Below are 6,000 nucleotides of genomic sequence, written 5' to 3'. Positions count from 1 at the left end.
TGCTCCGAATCTTAGGAGGGGATAGTCGTGACAGAAGCTTTAAACTGCAGGGAATGGAGGCGTGTTATAACTGGCCTTTTTCTTGTTGATTGTGTAATAAACATTTTCTGTTGAATGTATGGACATTATGTGTAAGGTCCAAATCCTGAAAAACTCGGTGAACCTTAGTAGAATTAGGTCCTTATTGTATAAATTAATTTCTGCCTGATTCAAACCTTGCATCGCTCGAAATTCCCAGGAACAATGTTTAATAGTTTCCGCTTTTCAAAAACAACATTAATAACTATGATTATAGCTTTAAAATATGTTTGGCTACCAGACCGTGTAAATATACTCAACCATTAAAACCTAATGATTTTATATAATTGGCAGCTTGTGTCAAATGGAAATTATCAAAAGACATACTGAAAAGACATAATAATTGAAAAATGTACTTCACAAGGTTTTTTTTTTCATGCGTGCTACGAATGGAAGGGTTACTAGTTTACAAGGAGGGTTACTAGTTACTAGTTGGCTACATGTGACCATTGGAATCTTAATCATAGTAATGATTTATTTCGCTGCTGAGTCTAAAGGTTGTATCGAACATTTTTAAACTTCTGAACTGACAGTTCCCATGTAACTCAGTCCCCGTTTAATTCAACCCATTTAGCTCAAAACTCATTCAGTTCAACTACCATTCAACTCAGCCCCTATTTGACTCAAACCCATGCAGATCAACGCCCATGAAACTCAGCCCCCGTTCAATTCAACCTTCATTCAACTCAACTCATTTAACTGAACCCCATTCAACTATGTAACTTAACTCCTGTTTGAGTTTACTCCGTTCAACACAACCCTTTTAACTCAATCTTCGTTCAGCTCAATCCTATTCAACTCAACACCCATGCAACTTAACCCTTATTCAACAAAACCCCCGTGCATTTTGACCCTCGTTCGAGTCAACAGTCAACACAGCCCCATTTAGCTGAATCCCCATGCAACTCAACCCCACTTAATTCAATCCCCGTACAACTCAACCCCTGCAACTGGTTAGGTTAGGTTGAATGGGGTTTAGTTGAATGGTGATTGAGTTGCATTGAGGGGAAATTGAATTAGGTTTGATTTAAATGGGGTTGCGTTTGATGGGGCTTTAGTTGCACGGAGATTGACCTGAATACGGTGGATTTAGACAGGGGTCGAGTTACACGCTCACCGCCAAAAAGTGTTTGCTGCGATGCATCCAAAGGGAGGTTAGCAAGATCCCCCTGACCTCCTTGAGACCAGCTTAGCAACCGTTTTTTAGTAATTACCTCGTAAATGTGAAAATGTCGCCTTCGGGTGTAACAGCAGCGCTTTTAAACTTTGTACGAAAACGGAATTCAGTAAGAGGAGTGCAAAAAAGGGAAAAACATATTGGTGACACCAATAAAAAAAAAAAAAAAAAAAAAGTCAAACCACTAAAATATTTGGACTACACAGGCTTGCCGAAATGGAATCTGAATTTTTAGTTGGTTAAGTGGAAAATTAAGCAACCATATTAACCTTTAAAATTTAGAAAAAAATTGAGAATTTAATCCCTAATGAAATAAACTTTCATATGCTGTTTTTGGTATTAGCCCAAAAAAAAAGAAAAAAAAAAGAAAGGCACCAAACAACTTAAGGTGTAGCTTTGCTTTGAGAATATAGTTGTCTTTGGAAATCAACAGGTTGTACAGTGTATGTTTAAATTTTTTACGGCCGAAAATCGTTGTCAAATTAAGTAATTTAATTTGTTTATTTATTTTCGTCATTCAATGTGGTAACTCTGACGAAAATGTGGCACTGCCTTAAAAACTTCAGGATTTTGAAAAAAATCTTAAAAAATAATGGTTTTCAGGTATGAAAAGGCCTTAGATGAATCCAGAGGGCAGGAAATGTTCTTAATTTAATGTCCTTGATACTTTAAGTATAAAATTTAAAATGTTTTTACGATGCTTGCAAAATTTTTATAATAACTCGTACATTTTTGAAGGAATGCCAAAAACTCCCTACCTTCTCGAAATATGACGGTTAAATGTCCACATTGATGCTTGAAGAAAATATTTTCAAAGACAAAAAAAACAAAGATCGCATTATTTCATGTTCAGAATGCCTGAAAAAAAACCTTTAAAGCTGGACACTGAAGATGACATGATTGGCAAAAAAAAGTACAACCTTGGCTGGGTTAGCTTGTAAAACTACCCTGTGTGAGGCAGTGTTGCCAGTTGTTTGGTCTAAAGTTGCGCCGTCTAAAATTGAAAATACGCCGAAAGCTTCATTTTCCTAGTGAAAATATGCCGGATGAACGATTTTCTCCACAAAAAGTTGCGCCAATTCTAAAAATTCAATGCGCAGTCGCCTCGAAAAAGTGCCAAAATGGTGTAATTGCGCCCCTTCTGGCCACTCTGGTGTAAGGTTATCTGAGACAGAAAACAGCTGTATTGACGTCAGTGTGATTGTAAACACCATGAGATCAATGTGAGGTGGGACAGCAATGCACTAGATTCTTGCCTACAGGGATATCATCCTGAATCTGACATTAAACATCTCAAAATGACTCTTCTAAGTATTTCTAGTTTTAGCTCTGGGCGCTTTTAGCTTTTTATTTAATAGCATTTAAGTATCTTAAAAGACTTTTAAAAATTGTATTATAATATACAAATATATATTAGTAGATCTTGCAAAAGTAGATCTTGCAAAAATTATATTAGTAGATCTTGCAAAACAAAGCGTAAGTCGAACAAGTTTTTCAAGGCGTTCATGGTATAGAACTGTAAGGAAGGAGAGATTCGACCCAATAATAACTGAGGTTCTTAATATCTCTCAATCTTTGTAGGAAATATTCGAGTTCTAAGAATCGACCCCCCTTGTTTGTCTTTACTGCTCCACCCCTTCTCCCAGTCAGAGAAATTTATCTTGTTTTTGTTCATAATTATTTTCCTTGTTCTACTGAATCCTCTTCATTGCCTCATTTATCTACATCGCATTCTGTGCCTCGCAGATATCCACTGAGACTCTCATGGGAGGTATATTTTTTTCTTTTGGGAATTGAAGTACAACTTCTATGGAACTATTTTCGGTGAAGGTTTAAAGGGGTAAATACTCTTTCAGAGCAAAAGACAGGAATTTTACTGAAAATAAAAGAAACCTGAGTATCGACAACTGAATGTATTTCCTCGTTAGATTGTAAATATATTTATATATTTTTTTCTCCGTCCATGATAAGTAATATGACCTTTAAGTAAGCTTGGTAAATGTAAAAAATTATCTAAAGTGCTCGGTAGGATAATAGAAAGGGTTCAATCGGCGGTTGGGGTAAGAATTTTCGGTACTTGTCAATTAGCTGGAACCCACGCGAGAAGACAAGTTTGGTTAATGCTAATGAAATAAAAAAAAATATAATGAAACATAATAGTTTAGAAGCAAATTTGGGCTATATATTTGCACGTTTGGAGGGAGGGGGATAAGCATAACATATATTAAATACGTAACCTAACCTAAGCTAGGTACCTTTTTTTCTCCTAAACCCCAAAAAACAAAAGTTTAAATATTGTAAACGGAATGACAAACCACGGTTTGCAATCCAATTCTCTATTGAAAGAAACCCGTCTGACTAGTTTCTTCCGTATACATTATATCGCATGGGTTCCAGCTAATTAACAAGTCCCGAATTTTTTGCCAATTTGTCACCCTAAGAGGATTTAATAGTGCAACGAATTTGAAACACCCTTGTTTTAGTAACTTTGGTGCATGGGTGACTTAATTTAGAAAGAGGCAAAGAGCCCGTTGTTTATATGTGGATGTTGTAATGCGCATAACTGCTTTCCCCTAATTCTTTGCATTCCCCCCCCCCAATTCTAGATTTTATTTAATTTCTCAAAACTTCTTTTTCAAGTTATGAAACACAATTTTTTTTTTTATCCCACCCGATTTTTTTAGTTTATGTTTTTGTACTTAATCTGAATTAACACTGAACTAAGGAAGTATAGCTTAAATATATCAATTATATAAAAGAAATATATTGCCATCTTTTTTTTTCTTTTTTTGTCCAGATTACTCACAAAAAAATTGAATGTAAAGTACCAAGTGCTTCTCGCTATAACACAGTTCTGGCTATAGCACAATTGTGTTCTGGCTATAACAGTTATGTTCAGACACCTAATTGTGTTCTGGCTATAGCATTCTTTTTCGTAATCTTAAGGAATATTTTAAACACTACAGTCTAATTATGTTGAGGTTCTAATACAGGCTTCTTCTTTATTACTATATAACTGATATATTGGAATGATTCTTTTTATTATTTTGCTTATTTTACCTTTGCCTTGATTTTAAATCTAGCCTGAAATTGATATAGTTTTATATTCTATGTATGTAGCTGCAATGCAGGGACATACGTAGTGGGCCTTAACGCCTGGTGCCCCCTTCCCGAAATCCTAAAATGCTCACGAATTTTGGACATTTCTTATCGAAATTATAATATAATTATTTTTTATCATTGCCCCCCCCCCCTCACTTTCCTTCCACCAAAGAAAAAAAAAATCCTTTGTATGTATCTGCTCCAGTGGTTTTTCAAACCTGTTCGTGAAAAAATTGACCCTGCAGTGAATAAGTAGCCTATGCTTTAACTTCTTTTCTTATTTTTTGGATAAAAGAAAAAAATTGTATATTAAAATCTCCAAAACGATCTGTTATTTCCTCTATAATTCATGCATATTTCTTAAATCTGTCAAGGAGTTCTTTTTTTGTAATCAGAAACACTTAGTCTTTGGAAAGGGGACACCATTAGTCTTTGGACACCATATTCTTAAGGGTTTTAAAAACCCTTCGGTATTTAAAATTTTTATCTCTGGAAAACCAAATATCCAGCCAAATATAATAGCTAAGGCTTGAGGGGGGGGGGAGGTTCACAGGATTTAATAAGTAGGACATGGGCTTAAAACTAGTCAGCGCCTAGTCCCATTGACAGTTCTTTTGTATATTTTTCCAGGGTGTTTTGTTTTCTTGAAAAAGGTCTCTTGACGAGTTTCGGATGAATACCCTCTACTAGGCACATACATCATGGGGGATAATAAACTTTTTTTCAGGGGAGGGAGATAATAAAAATAAAAATTTTATTTTATAATTTACATAAAAAGTACTTAGAAACTGTAGAAAATTTATAATTTTTTCGCGGGGGGGGGGGGGGGGGCTCCCTTCGTACGTTGCTGGTAGCGTTTCTTGCCTCTCTTGCGCTTGGGGCAAAATCTTGATTAGAGCCTCTCCTCCTCTCTCCCAAAAATTTGCCGGCCAAATTTCAGCAAGACCTTCATTTATTAACGAAATTTTAACACAAACAAACATTAAAATTAATTCAGTTCGGTCTAATTACTTTTATTTTTAAGGAATGATAATGGAAATATGGGGAAATTGGAAATTTTTGATTCAATTCTCTTATACTTACTGCCAACTGCGCCCTCTACTTTATTTTAATAAAAATCTGTTATCGGTTATCTAAAAATCGGTTAACTATTTGAAATTTCTGCGCCAGGGGTAAGTGCCCCCTCTGTCCCCCCTAAAACCATCTCTGTACGTCCCTGACCAATACCTCCATTCGTAGGCGGGTAGATGGCTTGGATGTGTCATCAGGATCACAAAGGATCTTATACCCAGACTAGTTTCACTAAATGGCCCAAAACAGGGTAAGAGGAAGATGGGACGGCCTAGGTATGGTTGCGAAAAGAAGAAAACGACATAAATTCTTTGAGGCGTAGTCATGACGGAAGATTTATACAGCAAACGTCTGTGTCAGCTTCAACTCAAAGGGGTCTTATGTCTGTGCCAACTTCAGGTGACTTAATGCTTTGACAAGTCTGTAACAGTCCCCATGGGCGCCCATAAGCTGAATTCCCGGGGGGGGGCAAACTTCGTCTAATTGCTACTTTTAATGCTATATAATAGAAATCTCAGAACAAAAAAATAAAAATAAGGCAGCATCATTCATCCAGGGGGGGGGGGGCAAGA

The sequence above is a fragment of the Artemia sp. Qi Xiang Cuo genome, chromosome 8 (assembly GCF_049724085.1).
Source record: "Artemia sp. Qi Xiang Cuo chromosome 8, ASM4972408v1, whole genome shotgun sequence".
NCBI lineage: Eukaryota > Metazoa > Arthropoda > Branchiopoda > Anostraca > Artemiidae > Artemia > Artemia sp. Qi Xiang Cuo.
Note: the sequence above shows the minus strand (reverse complement) of the source record.